Source organism: Macaca nemestrina, chromosome 16 (assembly GCF_043159975.1).
Source record: "Macaca nemestrina isolate mMacNem1 chromosome 16, mMacNem.hap1, whole genome shotgun sequence".
NCBI lineage: Eukaryota > Metazoa > Chordata > Mammalia > Primates > Cercopithecidae > Macaca > Macaca nemestrina.
The window spans coordinates 13888844-13913443 of NC_092140.1; the positions used below are offsets into that span (position 1 = coordinate 13888844).

General features: G+C 45.9%; 1 protein-coding gene and 1 long non-coding RNA gene across 8 annotated transcripts in view; one reads left to right on the forward strand and one right to left on the reverse strand.

The window, feature by feature from the left end:
• LOC139359058 (uncharacterized) overlaps window positions 1-17408 on the forward strand; it is a 126075-nt gene extending 108667 nt beyond the window's left edge. The window contains exons 2-5 of one of the 2 annotated variants that reach the window (XR_011614631.1): window positions 5375-8385; window positions 10038-10208; window positions 14376-14697; window positions 16590-17408. This is a non-coding gene — a long non-coding RNA (uncharacterized lncRNA). The remainder of the gene's footprint in view (window positions 1-5374; window positions 8386-10037; window positions 10209-14375; window positions 14698-16589) is intronic. The other variant, XR_011614630.1, reaches the window with a different exon arrangement.
• The window catches only part of LOC105477862 (citramalyl-CoA lyase), a 313469-nt gene that overhangs the window by 75932 nt on the left and 212937 nt on the right, over window positions 1-24600 (reverse strand). The gene's annotated exons all lie outside the window — the stretch shown is intronic.

Sequence of the window (24600 nt, forward strand, 5' to 3'; positions counted from 1 at the left end):
AGTTTCATTCTTGTTGCCCAGGCTGGAGTGCAATGGTGTGATCTTGGCTCACTGTAACCTCCGCCTCCTGTATTCAAGTGATTCTCCTGCCTCAACCTCCTGAGTAGCTGGGATTACAGGTGTCCACCACCACACCCAGCTAATTTTTGTATTTTTAGTAGAGACAGGGTTTTGCCATGTTGGCAAGGCTGGTCTCAAACTCCTGACCTCAGATGATCCACTCAGCCTCCCAAAGTGCTGGGATTACAGGCATGAGCCACCACACCCGGTCTATTTCCAAAACTTTTAATCACCTCAAACAGAAACTCCATAACCATTAAGCATCAACACTATTTTCCCCTGCCCCCAGCTCCTAGTAACCCCTAATTTACTTTCTGTACCCATGAATTTGTCTATTCTAGATATTTCCTATGAGTGAAATAATACTTGTTCTTTGGTTCTGGTTATTTCACTAAGCATAATAATGTTTTAAGGTTCATTCATGTCATAGCATGTATCCAAACTTCACTCCTTTTTATGGCTGAATAATATTCCATTTTATGTCTATTCCACATTTTGTTTATCTATTCATTTGTCGGTAGACATTTGGGTTGTTTCATAATTGGTTATTGTGAATAATGCTGCTATGAACACTGGCATATGGGTTTCTCTTTCAGTCCCTCTTTTCAATTCTTTTGGGCATATACCTAGGAGTAGAATTGCTGGATCACATAGTAATTGTACGTTTAGCTTTTCGAGGAACTGCCAAACTGTTTTCCACAGTGGCTGTACCATTTTGCCTTCCCATCAGCAATGCACCAGGATTCATATTTCTCCACATCCTCACCAACACTTGCTATTTTCTGTTTTACTGATACAGTGTTTGTTTTTGGTCACAGCCATCCTAGTGGATGTGATGTGGTCGCTCAGTGGGTTTTGTTTTGCATTTCTCCAATGGCTAATGATGCTGAGCATCTGTGTGTGTGCTTATTGGTCATCTGTTTATCTTCTTTGGATAACGTCTATTCAAGTCCCTTGCCCACTTTTAAACAGGCCTGCTTGTCTTTTTGCTGTTGAGTTATAACAACATCATATACCAGTTCTTTAGATATTCTGGATATCAAATCCTTATCAGATAGATGACTTGAAAATGTTTTCTTCCATTCTGTAGCTATCTTTTCATTTTCTTGATGGTGTCCTATGAAGCACAGAAGTTACAATTTTACTAAAGTCCAATTATCTATTTTTCTTCTGTTGATTGCACTTTTGCTATCCTCTTGAGACCACTGACTGCCTAATCGAAGGTCACGAGATATATGCCTATGTCTTTCTCTAGGAGTTTAATAGTTTTAGCTATAACATTTAGCTCTTTGATACATTTTGAGTATATATATTTGCATATGGTGTGGGTTAGGGGGGATTGTGATATTTTTGTTTTGTATTTTCACTCTTTATTTCTCAACAAAATACAATGCAATTCCCAGGGGAGAGAAAACTCCAGTGGAAAGAAGGGGCTTACTTCCATCTGCCTCCTTGCCTGCCTTGCCCTGGCGCTGACTGGCAACTGCCTGGTGCTGGCTCTCTGCTGCCGTGGCCTTATCCATCACCTTCCCCTCTCTTCCTCCTCTTTACCTTGCCCTTTTTCCGTCTCCTCCTGGTGGATTTCCTTAACTATATGTGCCAGTCCTTTGGTATGTCTGTGAAGACACTGACAGGCATCCTTGTGGGCCTCTGAGGCGCCTCCGACTCAAACTCATACGGTGATGTGAAGCTGGTGTGAGAAGACGCCCCTGGTGGGCAGGCGCTGCTGATGTTTTATGATTCAGTAGTGTGGCTTCGAGGTACACTTTGCACAGATTTTTTTTTAAGAGACAGGGTCTTGCTCTATCAGCCAGGCTGGAGAGCAGTGGCAGGATCATGGCTCACTGCTGTCTTGAACTCCTAGGCCCCAGCAATCCGCCCGCCTTGGCCTCCTGAGTAGCTGCGACTACAGGCATGCACCACCATACCCAGATAATTATTTGTATTTTTTGTAGAGACAGTGTCTCACTATGTTGCCTAGGCTGGTCTTGAACTCCCAGGCTCAAGCAATCCTCCCACCACGGCCTCCCGAGTAACTGGGACTATAGACATGCACTACCACACTTGGCTGCACACAACTTTTAAAAAAGACAAAGTATTTATGTACCACAAGCTTACATTGTCTTTCTCAATAGTTTTTTTTTTCTTTTTTTCTTTTTTTGAGATGGAGTCTCGCTGTGTCTCTCAGGCTGGAGTGCGATGGCACGATCTCAGCTCACTGCAACCTCCACCTCCCGAGTTCAAGCGATTCTCCTGCCTTAGCCTCCTGACTAGCTGGGATTACAGGTGCCTGCCACCATGCCTGGCTAATTTTTGTAGTTTTAGTAGAGATGGGGTTTCACCATGTTGGCCAGGCTGGTCTCAAACTCCTAGCCTCAGGTGATCTGCCTGCCTTGGTCTCCCACAGTGCTGGGATTTTAGGCATGAGCCACAGCGCTCAGCCATCTTTCTCAGTACTGTTAACAACTGCCACGCTCAGAATTGTCTGTGGTTGTGGAATCTGCTAGCTCACAGCTCTTCCCACTTTTACTCTGTGTTTTCACAGCCTCAGAGGAGCAAAGTTAGAATTTCTGGTTTCTAGCAGGGCAGCAGGGAGCCGGGACAATCTGTGGGCAGAGGAATGGGAGTGGTGCCTGCTGTCTCCAAGGGGTCCCAGGGAATAGGTGGCAGAAGGATCCAGAGGAAAACTGAAAAATGCAATCACTCATCTGGTTGTTTTATGCACTTACGGCCAAACATCCAGATACTTGAAGGCATTTAGATAACAGAGGATGTGTCCTTTTTTGTGTGATTCCCAAGAGAAAACTTCCTGAATACCATGCCCAGATTCTGCCTGATGACCCTGGTCTGGTACATTTAAAACTTTTATCCAGAGGGATTAATCAAATGCAATCCACTGCACCAGGTGCTGGGGACAGGTGTGGGGGATAGGGAAACGATCCATAAATCACTCCCTGTTAAAGTCTGAGAATTTATCATCCACTTGTGGCGATGAAAGCCCCATGTAATGAGAAATGAAGTAACAGTTGGAGTCGGTGGAACAGATCCTGGGGCCCTTGGGACTTAGAAGCAGGGGACGGCACCTCAGGCTGAGAAGGGGGTTGCAGGAGGGGAGGCTGGGACTCGGGTGGCCTCTGAAGACTGAACAGGATTTCAGTAAGTGCAGAGGAGGTGAGAGAGCCAGAAATGGGCAAAGGGCAGCGGCAGGAACAGTAAGGGAACAGCAAGGCGATGATTTGTACATATGAGGCTATGGAGGGAGGGAGCTTGAACAGGGAGACAGACAAACAGGCAGACAGAGAGACAGGCAGACAATGGAGAGCCCCGAAGGGTAGGGGCAGCCCAGGGCTTAGAGACACAAGGGATGAGGCTCCATTCCATGGGGGAGAAAGCACCATGGTGGTGACAGGTCATGACTCGCAGCTCAGTTGAGAAGTATCTCTGAGAAGCTGCCCTGCAGCCCTGCCTGCCTTCGGGAGGATCCACCCTCAAGTTGGAGGCGGGGGTGTCCCTGCTTATTCCACCTGCCCAAGAGTTCCATCCTTCGAAGGAGGGTCTGGAGCCCCAAAGCTACTCAATTTTGTCTTTGGAATGGGTGTCTGTACGTGGGTTTCTGATTTGGGGTCCTCAGTCCAGGGCACTGAAAGAGTTCCGGAAGCCCCACAGTAGTGGCACGCGGACCTACTCCCTGGCACGTGCCTTCTAATTGGTCTCGCTTAGCCCGTCCTCAGTGGGGAAAGAGAAGGTAGCTGCCTTCCCCAACCGACTGGTACAAAGTACAGCCTGGAGCAAAGCTGCTCTCTCTCTCAACTCGCTATATTTATGTTTCCCCACTTCTCTGGGTTAGAGGAGGTAATTAACTGTTTTGGTTTAAAAGCCTCCTGCTGGGTCTCAGTCTGCGTGGGAGAATAAAAGTAAACAAGCAAAAGAGAACAGTGTCATCAAAGGACCTCGCACCTACCTTTCTTCATTATGAGGATGAAAACATGCCTTTTTCCACAGGTGCCATGAATTACCTGTGCAGGGCAGGGTCCGCGGGCCTTTCACTCTTTTTAATGGTAAATCAAGAGTGATTGGCTCATAATTTAATGGGGCAACTTTGCCATGGTTCCAGATACACATCAGATAACAGACACGTCACCTGTCTCTGGCCTGAGCAGTTTAGAGGGATATTCACAACGTCTTTCAGCCAGTGACTCCCTCTAGTTCTCCACTGACCTGATACACATTACTGGAAACCGATCCAAATTGTCCCCTTCACACAGATATCAAAAACCAATTTGTTAAAAAAAAATAAAAGCAAACTTTTTTTCGTTCTTGTGGAGGAAAACACTCATTTCCCTGCCCATCACCAATTTCTGCAGGTACGAGTTGGGCCCGCTTGTTTCTGAGGATGCCCTAAGGTGGGTTATGACGGACTCAGCTGTGCCCACGTTGTTGTGGGAGACTCCTGTCTGCATGCCAGCTGCTTCTACAACACTTCTCTAAGGTGCTGACATAAAGAATCTTGTCTCCATAAGTCGATTATAAAGTTTATTCATAGAAGTATAAATGTCTAATGACAAAACACACATAGCCTTGCAATTAAACAAACTGAGCTAATGCTAATTTCAGCCAGCGGCAGAAGCCGGTCCTTGACTTCTTGTCTTTTGGATGAAGCACTGCCTTGTGTGGCAGAGCAGCATCCCAAACAAGGATTCTTTAGATTCAGCAGCATGCTAATTAGTCTCTTCCCGGAAGACACAAATGAAGAAATCAGGTAACACAATCAGCTATGTGAGGGCAGGAATAGAACACAAAGAAATACTTCTTGCAGGTACGTGATACTGCATCATTATTTTCACAGACTATTTTAAAAGTAGACAGGACTTTAAAACAAAAAGGAATAAAGAATATCTCCACACAGGCAGAGCTTGCAGTGAGCTGAGATTGTACCACTGCACTCCAGCCTGGGTGACAGAGCGAGACTCCGTCTCAAAAAAAAAAAAAAAAAAAAAATCTCCACACAATATTTGGTAATGTTGGTAATATCCATCAACATTCATAATGTTGGTTCCACCTTTGCGCGTTTTCATTTCTGTTGCTTAAATATATACTGCGTCCTTTAGATCATTTATTTTATTTATTTATATTTTGTAGAGTCAGGGTCTTGCTCTGCTGGCCCAGGCTGGAGTGCAGTGGCTATTCACAGGCACAATTAGAGTTCACTACAGCCTCGTGCTCCCCTATTTATTTGTATTTATTATTGGTTGTTTTGCTTCCTAATTATTTCCCAAAGGAAACTATAACTGAAAAATGGCTTTGTTTCTTTCAGGTGGCAAATGTATAGGGATTTTTCAGGGTAGTACTTTTCCATCCTATTCTTCGTCAATTTTATTTTCTTCCAAAATCAACAAGGAAAAGAAAAATATCATGTGGAAAAAACAGAAAACGGAGAAGAAGGACGGCCAGCAGGACACTTAATTTTTTTAAAAAAGGCAGACTGAGGATCACTGGAGAATGGCGACTGTTACAGCCAAGGGCCCCCCAGCAAGGACTAGCCCCCTCCCCTCCCCGGAGGCGGCTTTTCTTCGCAGCCTGTAGCGGTGTGCCACAGTTCCTCTGAAGATGTGTATCGTGGAGCAAGTGGCAGAGCCTGCATCACGCCACCTCGCTCACAAACACTGGGAGCTTCCGATCTTCTATAATTAAATGTTTTCCTCGAGCAAATGCTACTAAAACAATGCCGTGGCTGGCGCCGCATTTGATTTCCATGGCGCTTTCCACCTTCTCCTCTTGCCAGCTCTTCACATCGACTGTCTCCGCAGCTTCATTCCTTCACTGGTGCCAGGCAGGCAGGCGCACTGCACAACCACTTGGGTTTTTCTTCCCTCTTTTTGCGCCCGGTAAATTTTCATAAAGCATTTAACGTGAGAACAAGCAGGTTAATTTCCCGTGCCGTTGAGCCAGGCGCCCTGCAACACTGCCATGTTTTGGCTTCTGAGTCAGAGGCCTCGGTCCCAGTGGCGAGAACTCTTGCCAGAGCTTTCTCTGTGCAGACACCAGGTGTGATTTAGCATAACAGATTGTGTGGACCCTCAACGGCTTCTCTAAACCGTGCGTCAGAACGAAATTGTATCCTTCATGCAAGATGAAGATGAAAGTCTCCTGGGCTGGAAGTTCTGCCAGGAAGGGCCTCTGGACACACAGGAAGTGGGAAAATCACCCCACTTTACAACACATGCCTAGTTTCAGGACCACTAATGTTCTCCTTCACAAGATCAGTACCTGGTTAAAATCCCCCATCATATCACCACGCTGTTTTCCTCTGATGGTAGGTAGGCAATGAAGGATTTTTGAAAAATATACAAAGAGGATGGAAAAAATGGAATTGTAAGGAAATTTAAAACCTCATTGAATCTGGTCTTTGATACCTACTTAGTCAATGACTTGGGCCATGCATGAAACCCTGGTTGACAGTGACTTTGAACGCAGACGCGCTAGGTGTCAGCTCTCAGGCTATGGGGACGACTTTCAGGGAAGAAGCCGAGCTTTGTGGCTGCCACAGTGTAGACCCGAGATGAGAACGGCCTGTTTTCGAAGATGGCAAGATTAGTGTGCCTCGAGAGAAGGGCAGGCCTGAAGCTGAGACACAGGTCACCCCACGGGGAGAGTGACTGAAGTCACAAGAGGACACCGAAGATGATTTGAGGACAAGCTTAGCAAACACGACTGCCAGGATCACCAGTCTTTTTATCCAGACCGCTGCCAGGGGGATCGTAACACTTAGTGATGTACAGGCAGCTAACAGAGAGGACCAATGGTGTCCCAATGGTGTGCCAACACCAGGGGCTTAGGGATAAAATACATGTGCTCGGACGTTCAAAATCACCTGATAACGATGATGTCAATATATACACAGTCCTTTTCTAACTTTTCAAAGGGCTTTCATGCCTGTGATTTCATTTGCCCTCACAACAGTCCTGCAGTGTGGACAGCACAGATTTTATTATCCACATCTGCCTGAAGAACAGAGAGGTTAGGAGACTTCTCTGGAATCCAGACAACTAGGCAGCAGTTGAGCTAAGGCAGAACTCCCATCTCGGGCTCCCAATCTTGCATTTGTCTGCAGAAGCCCTCCTTACACCCTCGAGGGTCAGTGAGTTACCCGATAGCCTGTAATAAATGACTTTGTTTTCTGCTTACACTCAGTAAACTAAATTCTGTGGTTAGCTGCCAGCAGCCCCGGCCACTACCGCGACCACAGTGCACGTGCGTTCTGTCACCTGCCTTTTTTACTCAGCCACAGGTAGGGTATCTCTTTATGCAGGATGTGATCTACACAATCATTTGTAATGACTTCCAAGAATTCTATTGCATGGATAGGCCAATTCCCTATGGAGTAAGATTTAATTTTTTGGCCAGGCATGGTGGCTCATGCCTGTAATCTCAGCACTTTGGGAGGCCGAGGTGGGTGGATCACCTGAGGTCAGGAGTTCAAGACCAGCCTGGCCAAGAGGGTGAAACCCCATCTCTACTAAAAATACAAAAATTAGCCAGAAGTGGTGGTGCATGCCTGTAATGCATGCCTGTAATCCCAGCTACTTGGGAGGCTGAGGCAGGAGAATCACTTGAACCCAGGAGGCGGAGGTTGCAGTGAGCCAAGATCATGCCACTGCACTCCAGCCTGGGTGACAGAGCACAGCTCCATCTAAAAAATAATAATAATAATAATTTTTCCCCAGCAAACATATAATAATGTTTGCCATTAATATGTTCATTTCATTCAAGAAATATTTATCGAATATGCTTTATGTGCCAGCTACCATTTTACGTAATGGAGAGAGCTCCCTGCCTACATACAACTTATATTCCAGTCAGGAAAACAGCTAAGAAACAAGTAAGCCAATAAACAACTGTAGGCTGTGAAACTATGAAGATAGCAGAATTAACTAATGGGATAGGAGTGATGGGGGTGTAGTGCCTGAGACAGGGTGGCAAGACAGCAGCTTCTTTGGGGATGTGACAGTTGCCCCAATTGCTGAAAGATGATAAACCTAGCTGCAACAAATATCCCAGAACATTCATCTTAGAGTCCTTGTCTGACTCTTCCCTTACGACAAATCCCGGAAGTGGAAATGCCAGGCCAAATTACCTGCTCACTGAGGCTCCAAAGGAATGACCATGAGGCTCTAACTCTCAAAGCCTCCTGCAAGCCATCCTGCTTCAAGTCCTCACTGTCTGATGGCTGCTGTGTACCAGAGAGGGACAGTCTCTTAACCTCACTGCGCCTCAGTTTCCTCATGTGAAAGATGGGGATAAGAATAGTGCTTGACTCGAGGGTTGGTGAGTATCGAAATCATGTAACGTAAATAGTTAATAAATGTTAGGTTAAAAAAAATGCCTTTTTTTCCCCCCAGAGGGATAGGTTTTTGCTATGTTGCCCAGACTGGAGGGTAGCGGCTATTTATAAGCTCCATGACAGCTTGCTGCTGCCTCAAACTCCTGGGCTCAAGGGATCCTCCTGCTGCAGCCTCCAGAGTAGCAGGGACCACAGGCAGACACCACCGGGTCTGGCCAACATATCCCTGTTTTAACATGTAAACTAAAATTGCTGATTTTAGAAAAAGGGCTGTACAGATTTAAACTCCCATTTCCTTGTGCACACCCACTTGGGGTTGGTTCTGAGTTCATATTCGGTTGGCCCTGTTTTCAGTAACCAGATGTCCTTACACCAGCACTCTGACCACACTGAGGACCGGGAAGGTGGCTTGTAGCTCTCGTGTCCTTAATGCCTGACCAAAAGGAAAGAACAGGAAGCTGGTCTTTTGGCACTGGGGAGGAGTCCCAGAAGGGGCCAATCAACTCACAGACAATGAGAGGCAGCCTGTTCACTGATGGGGTTCAGGACACACTACCCCAAAATATACATTTGAGAAAACAGCAGAAGCAGGAAGGTCTTTCTCTCGCCCTTCCCCCGCCCTTCTCCCCAAAGCAGTCAAAAACTTTCATTCCAGAGGTGCCCTCTCTATACCTGAAGGAAAGGAACATCCTTATCTTTGAAGACACAGAGATGCCAAGAAGAACCTGAACAAACAGGCCTTGCTACATTCCCCTCGGTTTATTACTGTTAGGTCATGCCCCCCTCGTCCAATCACACTTCCACACGACTGTCGACTTGCATCAAATCTAAGCATAAAAATACATAGGTGTTCCAGCTGGGCATGGGGGCTTACGCCTGTAATCCCAGCACTTAGGGAGGCCAAGGTGGGCAGATCACCTGAGGTCAGGAGTTGGAGACCAGCCTGGTCAACATGGTGAAACCCTATCTCTACTGAAAATACAAAAATTAGCCCTGGATGTGGTAGTGTGCCCCAGTAATCCTAGCTACTCAGGAGGCTGAGGCAGGAGAATCTCTCGAACCCAGGAGGTGGAGGTTGCAGTGAGCTGAGATCAAGCCAATGCACTCCAGCCTGGGCGACAAAGTGAGACCCTGTCTCAAGGGAGGGAAAAAAAAAAAAAAAGAAAAGAAAGAAAAAAATACATAGGTGTTCCTGTTTCTTTGGGTCTTATTTGGGAAGGCTCCCATGTTGTCACATAAAGCTTAAAGTAATGTGTCTGGCCGGGCGCAGTGGCTCACGTCTGTAATGCCAGGACTTTGGGAGGCTGAGGCAGGCAGATCACCTGAGGTCAGGAATTCAAGACCAGCCTGGCCAATATGGCGAAACCCTGTCTCTACTAAAAATATAAAAATCAGCCGGGTGAGGTGACACGCACCTGTACTTCCAGCGAACTCAGGAGGCTGAGGCAGGAGAATTGCTTGAACCCGGGAGGTGGAGGTTGCAGTGAGCTGAGACTGCGCCATTGCACTCCAGCCTGGGTGACAGGCTAAGACTGTCTACAAATAAATAAATAAATACATACATACATACATACATACATACATACATACAAAAAAGTAATGTGTGTGTTTTTCTCTTGTTAATCTTTCATTATAGGTACCTCAGTTATGAACCTGAAGATGGGTGAAGAAAATGTGTTACTTTTTCTCTCCTATGGCATCTAGTTTTAGACCTCCCATTTTGGATGAAATCAGATCTTAAAGATCTAGCGTCTACTTTCCTCTGAGTGCCGTGCTCTTCAGGTTGCTGAATTCTTCAGGAATCCAGGTAGGCCTAGTATGCTCTCCACCTCTCCATAAAAAATTACAAAGAGCAACCTGCTCAATGCTTTTGTTCCAAATTAGAAACCTTAAGTCCTGAAACAGTTTCTCAGCAGAAACACAGGCTATAGGTTGCAGATGGTCCTTCACTCATTGCAGTGTGAAAGTTCTTCATAATAGTATGAAATGTGACCACATTCCATTTCTTCTTCTGTCCATCTGCTGCTGTTATGGTTTAGGAGAGAGAAATGATTTTAAAAAGATATAAATCTGGACTGTGTGTAAGCTGTTTTTTTTTTTTTTTTTTTTGAGACAGAGTCTGACTCCGTCGCCCAGGCTGGAGTGCAGTGGCCAGATCTCAGCTCACTGCAAGCTCTGCCTCCTGGGTTCACACCATTCTCCTGCCTCAGCCTCCCGAGTAGCTGGGACTACAGGCGCCCGCCACCACGCCTGGCTAGTTTTTTGTATTTTTTTTTTTTTTTTTTAGTAGAGATGGGGTTTCACCGTGTTAGCCAGGATGGTCTCGATCTCCTGACCTCATGATCTGCCCATCTCGGCCTCCCAAAGTGCTGGGATTACAGGCTTGAGCCACCGCGCCCGGCCTACAAGCTGATTTCTTTTTTTTTTTTTTTTTTTTTTTTTTTTTTGAGACGGAGTCTCGCTCTGTCGCCCAGGCTGGAGTGCAGTGGCTGGATCTCGGCTCACTGCAAGCTCCGCCTCCCGGGTTCACACCATTCTCCTGCCTCAGCCTCCCGAGTAGCTGGGACTACAGGCGCCCGCCACCACGCCCGGCTAGTTTTTTGTATTTTTTAGTAGAGACGGGGTTTCACCGTGTTAGCCAGGATGGTCTCGATCTCCTGACCTCGTGATCCGCCCGTCTCGGCCTCCCAAAGTGCTGGGATTATAGGCTTGAGCCACCGCGCCCGGCCTATCCGCCCGTCTCGGCCTCCCAAAGTGCTGGGATTACAGGCTTGAGCCACCGCGCCCGGCCTACAAGCTGATTTCTTAAACCATATTTAATATGTTTGGGGAACAAACACTACCTTGGTACTGTTTAATAAGAAGGCAGTAGGGAATAAGTTTTTCTGCTTTTTTTCATATGCATATGTAACCTTTTTTTTTTTTTTTTTTGAGACAGGGTCTCACTCTGTCACCCAGGCTGGAGTGCAGTGGTACGATCACAGCTCACTGCAGCCTTGACCTCCTGGGCTCAGGTGATCCTACCACCTTCTAGGTACCTGGGACTACAGGCGCATGCCACCAGGCCTGGCTAATTTTTTGTAGAGACAGGGTTTCGCCATATTGCCTAGGCTGGTCTCTAACTCTTGTGCCCAAGCGATTCCCCTGCCTCAAGCTCCCAAAGTGCTGGGGTTACAGGTGTGAGCCACTGTACCCGGCCTTTTTGTTTTTGTTAAATTTATTTTTAATAGAGACAGGCTGTCGCTATGTTGCCCAAGCTGGCCTTGAACTCTTGGCCTCGAGTGATCCTCCCATCTCAGCCTCCCGAAGTAATGGGATTACAGGCATGAGCCACTGTGCCTGGCCTGCATATGTAACCTTTTTGAATGGAGGTAGTTATGATTAAGATGGGTGAATTGTTTTTTTTTTTTTTTTTTTTTTTTGAGACGGAGTCTTGCTCTGTCGCCCAGGCTGGGGTGCAGTGGCCGGATCTCAGCTCACTGCAAGCTCTGCCTCCCAGGTTTACGCCATTCTCCTACCTCAGCCTCCCGAGTAGCTGGGACTACAGGCGCCCGCCAACCCGCCCGGCTAGTTTTTTTGCATTTTTTAGTAGAGACGGGGTTTCACCGTGTTAGCCAGGATGGTCTCGATCTCCTGACCTTGTGATCCGCCCGTCTCGGCCTCCCAAAGTGCTGGGATTACAGGCTTGAGCCACCGCGCCCGGCCTAGATGGGTGAATTGTATACAGTGAATTTATTATTTTTTTTAAGGAAATGAGAGCAAGGGTTCAGGAGGAGAATTAAGGGATGAGGACCACAAGGAAAGAGTCCCCGAGGTCTCCTGGTGTCTCTGACCATTGCGGGGTTGTTAGTGTTGTCTCTATAACCAGATAGATGAGACAGACATTGAGGTTGGGACTGTGTTTGAAGCCCTCAGAGTTCCCACCATGGGGTGGGGCAGAGTAGCTGCCCTACCTGGGAACTATATGCTCGTAAGATAGAGAATAGAAGGATGGTTACCAGAGGCTGGGAAGGGATGTGGGGAGTGGGGGTGGGTGGGTGGGGAAGTGGGGTTGGTTAATGAGTACAAAAAAAACCATATGTCATTAGAATGAATAAGAACAAGTATTTGATAGCACAGCAGGGAAACTATTTTTAATTGTACATTTAAAAATAACTAGAAGAGTATAACTGGATTGTTTGTAATACAAAGGATAAATGCTTGAAGGGGATGGATACCCTATTTTCCATGATGTGATTACTGCTTTTTGCATGCCTGAATCAAAGTATCTCATGTACCCCATAAATATATATATACCTACTATGGACCCACAAAAATTTTTTAAAAGATTAACTGGGGAGTCAGATGGAGAATCTGTTCCATGCCCCCACCACCAGCACTCTGATCTGTCTCTTGCCCATACCCACACCCAATGGTGTGTTACACATACACAGACACACAGACACACACACACATGCGCGCGCGAAGCATTATTTTCCCATGTCTGTCAGATTCGTATAACTAGGATTCTTTCTTGTATTTTGTAAACATGATCAGTAGGTTAGGTCCTGGAGTGAGAATCACAGAATCAGGGTCTTGGAGTTGGGAAGGGTCTTCATAGTTACTTCAGGAGCTCTGCCCAAGGCAAGAGCCCTGCCATCCTCTTGGCAAGTGATGATCTGTTTCTGTATAAACACAGCCACTGGATGGACCTTCAGATACATGAGTGTGGTCCATATGTTTCCCTGGGTCTTCTGTCTTTGAACCCTCCTACTTCTGATCATTGTCTCTCTGAAACCCTCTGATACACTTTCAACATCCTCTGCCCTCTTGAGTTGCCCTGCTCTGGACATACTCAGGTTTGGTGATGCCCCTTCTAAACTCTGAGCGGGCACTCCCACTGCTCTTCCAGACGCTATGCCCCGCCCGTAAGTGCATTAATTCCTGGCTGGCTGGCTGGCTACACTGTTGACTCACATGGAGACTGGTAAAAAGGTTTAGTTGATTACAAATATAACTCTTCATCTGCTCAATATGCTTAACAATATGGCCTTTAGTGTAGTCTTCTCAAATCTAACCTTTCTTAATACCAGTTGCTCAGTTTTCCAAAAGGCTTTTGAGAATGTGAAATGTTTGTCAATTTATAGTAATATGGGAAGATTACAATATTTAACAAAAGCCAGTGTTAGCATTCTTCTAAAGCTGAAAAACAATACATGGATTGAGAATTTTTCAGCAACCCATTTTTATGTGCCTTGAAAAATATGCCACACATGGTAGCATTCCTGAGATAAAAATTGTAGGCATTGGGGCCTTAGTTTCTACAAATGCAAGATAAACTCTAAGGTTCTGTCTGGCTTTAACATCCAACATTCTCTGTATAACCCTCCACTGATCAGTTGTCTCAAGAGAACCCCCCTCCTCCAAAGAGTAGAGATACTCACCTTTGTTAATTCTTTTTGAATAAAAATAACATATTGCTGGCCTAATATTTCAACTTACTATGCATTTTATGGTAGGAAAACGCAAAATATCTAATGTTTTGAGTATTCCTTAGTTTTAAATATGAAAGTTTTCAATCTTTGTCATTTTTGATAAAAAGTATGTTTTAAACAGTTAACTGAAACTTAGTATTTACCTTTATAAATACATCTAATATATAATTACTTACACATATTTGAAGAACAGATAAAACCTATCATTTTTAAACTGTATTAAAGAAGCATTCACAGATATAAAAGCATTGGGATTTTGAGAACTTAAAACCACTTGACAGAGAGGAGGAAAAATCAGAGATATCATGTAAAAAATAATATTTGTAATATACAAAAACGTTTCTCATTTATGGTTAAGAAGCTTAGTACGTGTTTTGGTATGCAGAGATTTCTGTCTTTACTCTTCTTGGGGATATCTGCTTTATTTGGTTCAATGGGTGGGTGGTGGGGCTTGGACACGTGTTTATTTTTTTTTTTTCTTTTTTTTTTTTTTGAGACAGAGTCTCGCTGTGTCGCCCAGGCTGGAGTGCAGTGTAGCCAGGATGGTCTCGATCTCCTGACCTCGTGATCCGCCCGCCTTGGCCTCCCAAAGTGCTGGGATTACATGGACACGCATTTCTAAAGGCTCCCCTCGTGACCCTGCTGGACTGCCAGGGTTGAAAAGCTGCTGCGCTGGTGCACACATAAATGCCTCACCTGCTGGATAAGCAGTGCCAAGGCACGGAGAAGAAAGGCCTGCCTGAGAAGAGGAACTCAGCAGCCCCTTGAGCACGTGCCACGAATCCTCAAAGAGCATTTCCCCATCACACACATCTCCACGAGGTAGCTCCATTTTGCTAGGTGACATTTCTACTTGCAATGCTACTGGCGAATACTATGGCTGAAGCAAGCTGAAATCATGATAACTTTTGCTCTTGGTCGGTGAGACCCTTTTTTAAACATTTTATTTTATTTTTGAGACAGGGTCTGGCTCTGTCACCCAGGCTGGAGTACAGTGGTGCAGTTATGGCGCTCACTGCAGCTTCGACTTTCCGGGCCCAAGCAATCCACACACCTTAGCCCCACAATTAGTTGAGGGTACAGATGTGTGCCACCATACCTGGTTAATTTTTCTTTACTTTTTGTATAGACAGGATCTCACTGTGTTGCCCAGGCTGGTCACAAACTCCTGGGCTCAAGCGATCCTCCTGTCGTGGCCTCCCAGAGTGCTGGGATTACAGATGTGAGCCACCACACCTGGCCCTGACCCTTATTTTTCCAGTTCCCACCTGTGCGCTGAAGGGAAGAACCCTATGAGAGCTGAGCAGGAAGAGAATGATATGCATTAAGTGGGCCGACATTAAGAGGCCGACTCTCCTTTTACAACTAAGCAAGGACCACAGAAATGAAATAATCTCTCTAGCACCACTATCTTGGAAGAATTTAATGATTTAAGTGGCATTGTTTTCTGACTATAAAAGCTATATATACTTTTTATAGAAGAAGCTTAAACATAGGAAAGTGCATATAAGTATTTTAACAGATCCCTATAATCCGTCGCACTGTGGCAGCGTGGCATCACCACGCGGAGCCATGAAACTGGGACTCTGTCCTCTGAATTGGTAGTCACTAGACACTGTGACAGTGGTTAAGTCCATTCTTCACACACTTGCATTTGGCGCGGGCCTATTTCCTCCTGGCCCTACCTCCTACCTTACTGCACTGTAGCTTCTGAAAGGTTACAAACTCCCTCACGCCAGCAGCCACTCCCTGGAACGCTGTCCGCTCTGTGTGCTGGAACCAATGCTTGGCTTTGTTCCGCTATGGTGTCGCCACTCTCTCCAGGGGAAGAAACGCCTCGCTTCCCTGCATGCAGGGCCGGGGTAGAGGGAGACGTCCTCCAGATCTGTGTCTCTGTCCTCGCTCCCCTCACCAACTAATGCTCCTCCTGGCAGAGTCCACACTGTCTGATTGTGTCAGCCTTTCAAGTCCCCCCCATACTCACAGCTGGCAGCTTCTCCATGCAGCTCCAGGAGAAATCCCATCGCATGACTGCATGCTCCCCAACACCCACCCTGAGGACTTGGTCACGCTTTGGCCTCACTTTTCTCAAAACTGCCTCATCCCTAATTCTCAAGCCCTGAAATCCACCTCTCTGAAGAGAGCTCCTCTCTCAGCTGCCCCTTGTCCTTGTCATCTGGTTTACCTTCCCCTGTCTTCCAAGTCCTGGCCCCTGGGCGGTCAGCTCACTGTCAGATTTTCTTGCCAATCTACCACCTACCCTGGACTTCCTGGTGAACTGTGCACACTGACACCTTCACAGCACCCTCAAGTCTTGTCTCTGTTAGTTCTGTTTCACTCTTGTCTGGGTCTGGGGTTTGGCTTGCTGGGGGAAAAAGGCCTTCATCATTCACTTAGTTGTTCAGCTATTCAGCTGTGTTAGTCACTGTCCTAGGTCCTAGGGATGCAAAAATGCATCTTGCAATAAACAGCAATGCAAAAATGCAGTGCAGGGTGATGTGCAGATATCACATGTGGTTGCACAGGGACGTGGCAGAGACAGCTGATGGCTCACAGCAACCATTCTCCCCTCTTCCTTTGAGTTTTGGCACTTCTAAAGCCTGCATGTCCCAGCCCCACTTGCAGCTAGCGTGTGAATGGAACAAGTGGTGTAGGCAACATTTAACCCTTAAAAGGAAGCCACCTGCCCTCCACTCTCTCTTCCTCCATCTCAGATGCTGGAACTCAAAGATGGTATGGTGAGCCGGCATCAGCCACGCAGATGAGGACGTCAGAGCAACAAGGCAGATGCAACGTGGGTCTCTGAATGAACATGGAGGAGGAACACTTCCCACCTGCCTCAGACCACCTGGCTACCTCTTTCTGTACTGTTGGGTGAGAGAGAAATAAACTTCCTTTGGTTTGAGCTGCTGTAGCTTTGTGGCCTTTTCTGTTGTACCAGCTTAGCCTGCACACGGACACAAAAGTGGAGAGGAATCAGCTGCTCATAGAGGGTAGAGGCAACGGTGAGAACAGAGTAGTGGCAGGGGTAAGAAAAGCATCTGGAAAGAGGTAACCATAGAGACACAGGCTCTGGGCTTGGGCACTACTTGGCAATCTTTTTACTGATCTTGGAGAATTCCCTTTCTCACTGTGTGTGTTAGGAAGAGGGAGGTGTGTTCCAACAATAGAGGGAAGAACAATAGGTGGAATTTGGGGATGTGTGTACATGATTGTGTTAGTTTAGAGGTGTTTGCTTAGGATCTTGATAACATCATCTCTTGACCATCAAAATTCTGAACTAATTGAACGATAAGACAAAAGAGTCAGCAGGAGGAGAATTAGAACATTTCCTTCACTTCTGATAAAGGCTGGGTTGAGGACAGAAGTGAGTGAAAGAGCCACATGGTCTTTTAATACTGGGCCATGGAGTTGGACTGACTTATCATCAGGCTGCAGAGAACCAAGAGCACCCCGTGCCCCAGAGAGTGGGCCCCGGGGAGCAGGGAATCAGTCACACTGCCTGTGGGCAGCCCACACCCTTGAGGAAGGAAAAAGGAGGGGGCAGAGCTACATATGCCAGGATAGCCACTGGGTGCGTCATCCAGGTCTTCGGAGATGTGGGCTGGGGTGGGAGAACCATAGCACTGCACCAGTAGAGCTCCGTCCTGAAGGAAGGAAACTTCAGGAAGTGGGAATGAATGTTCCCTGCAATGCTGACTTTGAGGCTCCTGCAGGCCACCTGGGAAGGCCTTCGGATTCCATCTCTCATAAGCCCCCTAAATGTGTCAGGACTGAGTAATCTATTATGGGACAGGACCTACTCTTATGCCCTCCCAGGCCGTGGGCTCACCAGGAGTCCTGGTGTAATCAGGCTGAGACAGAGTTACTTCCTGGGTCCACCTGCTTGACACTGGCTTGGCACCTTGGCAGGGATTACTTTATTTTCTCCCAAGGCTCCCGTGCTCCCGAGGGCTCTCCCAACCCTCTTGGAGCACCTTAAAGCTGCGTGAACCAGGCACTGGCCAGTCCCCTCTTGTGGGACTCTGGCTTTGTTCTGCCTCCCACTGCATGCTCAGCCATGCCCACCTCTCTCGCCAGGCATCCTCCCCACTTCCAAGGAGGCAAGGCTGGAAGTGCTCAGGTATCCTCATAATAAGCAACACGGGGCTGGGTGCGGTGACTCACGCCTGTAATCCCAGCACTTTGGGAGGCTGAGGTGGGCGGATCACGAGGTCAGGAGATAGAGACCATCCTGGCCAACATGGTGAAACTCCATCTCTACTAAAATACAAAAATTAGCTGGGCGTGGTGATGCCTGTACAGGTGTGCCTGTAATCCCAGCTACTCAGAAGGCTGAGGCAGGAGAATCGCTTGAACCAGGCACTTGAACCAGAGAGTTGGAGGTTGCAGTGAGCCGAGATCGCGCCACTGCACTCTAGCCTGGTGACAGAGTGAGACCCTGCCTAAAAAAAAAAAGAAAAAAAAAACAAGCAACATGGTGGCCCTTTCTTCTCACACTTAGTGCTCAGGGGTTCTGGCAGTGCCAAATACCTGTGCACTCAGGGATGGTTCTGTCTTTGAGTATGTGTTGGGGGAGTTGACTGGAGGACTCCGCTGGCAGTTCTAATGACTTATTTTTGCATTAATTCATTCACTCATTTTTAGTTTGTACTTTCCCGTAAGTTGAGAAAAATGGGTTTACTACTTTCCACACCATTATATAGCTATAGCAGCAATTCAAAGATTCTAATGTAATGTAACAATAAGGGCTTATTTAATCCTTCTTCCCTTTAAAGAATAAGAACTGGTGGAATAAAAATATAAACTACTGACCGGGCGCGGTGGCTAATGCCTGTAATCCCAGCACTTTGGGAGGCTGAGGTGGGTGGATCATGAAGTCAAGAGATCGAGATCATCCTGGCCAACATGGTGAAACCCCATCTCTACTAAAACTATAAAAAATTAGCCAGGTGTAGTGGCAGGCACCTGTAATCTCAGCTACTTGGGAGGCTGAGGTGGGAGAATCACTTGAACCTGGGAGGCGGAGGTTGCAGTGAGCCGAGATCGTGCCATTGCACTCCAGCCTGGGCAAAAAGAGCAAAACTCCATCTCAAAAAAAAAATGTATATATATATACATATATATGTATATACACACACACACACACACATACTACTTAATGAAATAATATATGACAACACTTCAAAATCTCTTAAACTTTACCATTAACATATAATGGTTATATAATGAATTCTTTTAAGTTTTTTTCTTTCCTTCCTTCCCTCCCCTCCTTTTCTTTTTTTTTTTTTTCCCCTTTAACAGATTTGACATAATATATCCCAAATTCAATTTGCCTCCACTGGTGGTCCTATGGAGCCATTACTGATGTTTTCCCCCCACTCTGTGACACCAAAGGATGCTATGAAAGTCCAGATCCTAATTCTAACTGTGACAAGTGGTAAATGGCCAGCTTGCCCAGTCCACTTAAGGGGTGGGTTCTTGAACTCCCTTGGATGATAACTTCAGGACTAGAGAATTATGTCCAACAATAAAAGTCTTTTTCAGGGTGTTCCTCAGTTTTTACATAAATTTAAATATGCTGGTTCAGCCCCACACCTAATCTAAGTGTGCGTTCCCTAGGTACTTACCCCATCAGTTCTTATCACTATTCAATGACATGCCCTGTCTATACGTTGACTTCTTCTACCTGGGTAGCATATTGTAAGTATTTAATACATGTTGTTGAATTGAATTGAATAATAAGAAAAAGTAGAGGGAAGGTAACAATGAGGTATAAAGTGGGTTCCTTCAAGAGATCACTGGAGGACGTGGAGGGAGAAACAAGTGGTATGCACCGTGGAAATGCAAAGCTGTCAGGAAGAATTGAGACCACTACGAGATAATTGTTTCCAGTGTTTCCCTAATGGGAGTCAACCATCAAAGCAAAGTTTCTCAGATGCTGGAACTGGATTGTGAAAAACAAATAAGAACATGCACTGTTAAAAATCATTCCCCTGAAAATAAATACATCCAATATTGCCACAAACACTGTAAGCTATTCATCCTCGACTGGAAGTTGGTAAATTTATCAACATCATATTCTAAAATTGAAATGAACACTATGCTGGAAAACAGTTATCAAAAGACGTATTGAGACAGAACTCTGAGAAGAGGCCAAGAAATTCTGGCCAAAAGACCAGATAGTGAACTGTTTGATAAATGTATAATAAAACAGCAAAATTGTATTGATACTATTGCTCTATGAAGCCAAAATACCCTAAACCAGACAGGTTAATTGAGTGTGGATCTGGTACAGAAACAAAGTTACCAAAACAAGGTCAGAGATGGAGGGATATCAAAATGGAGCCCCTTTTTTCTGGTAGTGTGTGTTTCCTTCTACAAAAAGAAAAAAAAAAAAAAGAAAGAAAATGGTGGTTCATTCAAGAAGCGGGTATTTACAGACAGCTATTACATGGACAAAAAAAAATTGCTTACTTCAAAAGATCTAATATTCTTCTTCAATAAGATTGTTAATGTGTTTTAAGACAGAGTTGTTTTATTTTTTTATTTATTCATTTTTAAATTTTTATTTTAAGTTCTGGGATACATGTGCAGGTTTGCTGCATAGGTAAACGTGTGCCACGGTGGTTTGCTGCACCTATCAACCCATCACCTAGGTATTAAGCCCAGTATGCATTAGCTATTTATCCTGATGCTCTCCCTCCCACTGCCTCCCTGAGAGTTCTTTTATTCTTATTATTAGTAAGAACAACCATGATGTTAATTAGGAAAAGAGACCTTGTAGCTCCTGAATAATGATACCAATCATAATATATCTGACGTACATTTGTTTCTTAGGGCCACCATAACAAATTACCATAAAATTGGCAGCTTAAAACAACAAAAATGCATTCTTTCATAGTTCTGGAGCCCGGAAATGTGGATTCAAGGTGTGTACAGGGCGCGGTCCCTCTCTAGCGGATCCTCCTTGCCTCCTGCAGCTCCTGCTGGCTGCTGGCAGTCCCTGCAGCTGCCGCCACCCAACCTCTGCCTCTGCCTTCATGTGCCCTTCTCCTCTGTGTCTGTCTTCTCCTCTGTGTCTGTCTTCTCCTCTGTGTGTCTCTGATTTCTCTGAAAAAGACACTTGTCCTTGGATTTAGGGCCCACCCAGATAATCCATGATGATCTTATCTCGAGATCCTTAACTATGTCGGCAAAGACCATTTTCCCAAATAAGGTTACATTCACAGGTCCCAGGGATTAGGACATGGACTTATCTTTTCAATGCAATCCACGACTGGAAGCATATTCCATGAACAATGGAATGAACACTTCTTTAAAAGAGTTACTAGAAAGCAGTATGTTAACAAAGGTGAGTTCTCCCTTTTCCATCTCTCCCTCTCCTCCCTACGTCCCTTAAGAGGAACAGTGCCTGGACTATTTGAGGTCTTTGGTAAGATATCTAGGGGTGTCACTGTGTCCTAGGATGCGGAGCTTGGGACTGTCACAGACTCACAGGGTAGTTGAGTTAGACAGAACTTAGAGGTAGCTTGGGGCAACCCGAATCTCACATATGACTCCTCTCTGTAACAATCCTGGGCTGAGTGGCACCCACACTGCTCCAGTGTCTCCACGTCCATCTTTATGTCCTTGGCTGACTCTAGGTGCCACCCTGTATACCGCAGTGGTGCCTGGAACCTCCTGGTCTTTCTGTGCATCAGTGCCTGTCCTTCCCATTGTGTTGTTCATCTCTACTAGGAGGACACTGCTCTAAACCACTGTCCTTAGGATGTGTGTGTAGAGTAATTCTTTTCATCAAGAATGCTGTCTCTTCCACTTAGGCCTAATAAATATCTTTCATCTTGCAGAAAATGCATTTTTAGATGACTGGCGGAGTTTCACAATCACAGTACTTTAGGGCTGAAGAAAGCTCTACAAATTATCTAGTCATTTTAGAAACAAGGAGACAAAAGTCCTACAGAGAGATCAACAAATGACTGAAGGTCATTCTGATGCTGGGGGAGAGCCAGGACTTGAACGCACATCCCCTGAAGCCCATCCGAGCGTTTGTTCACTACATCACACATGATACAGAATGTGACCCAAAGCTTGCTCCGGTGTGAATTACGCTTGACATGCTGGCCCCCTTGGTGCCACCCCGTGAGATCATCAACCCAATGATCATATTCAACAATATTTCCTGAGTGTGTGCTATGGGCAGACAGGCTCTCCGCTCTCACGGAGCTTATACACTCAAGTGACTAAATGATTAAACAGTACCTGAAAGGCTGCAAGGCTCTAATCAGCTGTCACGTTTGGAGTTGATTGGGACTGAGGTCAGCCTGTTCAGCTTCTGATCCTTCACTGTACCCTCAGAGGAAAGGTGACGTAACTGGAGCTAATGTCCCGACTTTAAAGGTTCCTAGAAGTGTCCAATGTCATCATTTGAGTCAAAAGCACCTATTGGTCTAGAAAATAATTCTCCTCACTTCCTTTCTAGTGCTCAACTCTAAGATAAACCAGAAACCCAAGATCAATAATGACAACAACAACAACAATGCTGCTTTTATTAAAACTCATCATTGCCCATAAAATAAAGTAGATCTCTTGGGAAGAGTGAAGCCACCAACTAGCTACTCGTACATGAGAGAGGCATTTTCTGGTTGACATAGTGAGAAAAAAGCCCCAGATGGCGGATCTTTTTGGCATGGACTTCCCTGCTCCGGCTGTCTAACGTGTTCCTTCACTGCGTTCATTTTTCCTGCATCAGAACCGCCTTGGTAGTTCGCTTATTTCCAAGGAAGAAAAAAAAACAGGAAGGTTTGCATCTGCAGGATCCCTACCTTCCTCCTTAGACGTTACGGTGCCTATTCACAAGAGGTGGTGACTAAAATGACCTGGAGCCTTGGGTGAAAAATTTCAAATCTCTGTCCCATGACAGGTTCAACACAGTCCCCTCCTCATGAGAAAGGAAAGGGGATTCGAGTTTTGGAGGGCATTACCTGGGTGGGATCTGATGCCTGCTGCAGATTCTGAATGTATCTGAAAACAGGTTTTGGCATGTGGGGATGCAGCATGTTGCATGGCTGCTGGCTTCAGAGTACGTCCCGTGGGTTCACGGCCCTGTCTTCCGTCACGAGGAATCCCTGCCAATCTAGGGTCTGCGCACTGCTTCTGCCAGCCAATCTCTAATTTAGCATATGTACAAAGCCAATTTTTGGACACCATGATGGAGCCTGGCACCTCTGCCGCCCTCCATATTTGCAATGCTCACAGTGAAATAACAAGCAACGAGCAAGAAAGAAAAAAAGATGCCATGAAAAGGCTTTCTAAATTCCCAGATAAATGGTGTATGTATTATACATGTGTCTGCGTCTTCCTCCTCCTTTTCCAACATAAGCTTACCCCATGCCTTTCCTTGCAGTTATTTCATTTAGGTTTTCAATCTGGGATGCACTTAGCAATAGCCAACACTGACGAAGAGAAAACCCTGCTCCCCACTGAGAACATCGGATTTTTAAAATGTAGAAATTCTGCTCTTTACAAAATAGGACATCCCCCTTTTAATTAGTTTCAAAATACATCCAAATAATTTGCCACTAGGAAGTGATACCATTTTAGAGTACTTAAAAATAATTCCCAGGCATGCAATTTGATGAGAGGCCGCAGCTAGTGAAACCTTCAGTTCTGAGATAAATTGAGCTGTTTCTGTGGGGACAGCTGTCATTACCATGGGAAAATTCCCCTAACCCACAGGCTTTCATCATTGACTTCACTCGGAAAACCTGTGCTTAAGGTGTGTTTGTTGAAATAGATGGGAACAATTGCTAATTGAGTCTCGAGTGCACCCATCTGTCTTAGCTGAAACTGTGGCTCTTCCTGCCTCCCTCCCTTCTATAGAGTTTTTGCCTATCATCTAGTTTTCGAACAGTTCTTCAAAAGAGAACAGGTAGCCACAAAAGCTCTATGGTGTTATTTCATGTTGTCTTTGAAAATAAATACATATATTGTGCTCGTACACCCTGCAATCCGTGGGTCCTGCATCCCCAGAAGGGCACCCCTCAGGAAGGGCTTTTCGACTCTTCCCTGTGCACAAATGAAACGAAAATCTCTGAATCAAAGGGAGGGGAAGACTATGCAATTTTCTAATGTATATTTCTTCCAACGCATGGATTTGATTCATGACAATGGCCAACCTTTTGACTATTCTGGTGAGATCCCTGCTCCTCTGCGCAGGTGAGCCTTGGCGGGTAGGCACGCTAGCACGGGATGAATGAACCCTCCCGAACCATACCCCATCCCCGCATACGATGGCGCCTGTCGGGACAAAGCGAGAGTCTGAGCCTTGCATGTATAAATATAAATATTTCAAGAGCTTGGCTGCTGGCAAGCTTTGCACGGCATGCAGAAGCCAAGCTTGATTGCCCTGCCCTGGTGTGGGGCTCCCCAGGTGGCAGGGGCTGAGAGCGGGCAGTGTGGTTGGTAGGGGGTGGACGTGAGTGCCTCCAGTCATTCTGAGTAGCCCCTGGGCTGATTAGTGACAAGGGCTGACAGGCTCCTAAGGGGAGGTCCTGTCCAGTTTCTTTCTGCAGCAGGGATGATGGGCCATGCATGGGGTCCTGAGGCAGAGACTGGGGACTTTTTTGTGTGACTGTGACTACATTCCTCATCAACAAGACCACGCTCATGGTCTCTTTGGAGGCCATTGACTCACTGGAGGATTACCATTAAGGGACGTCTGCT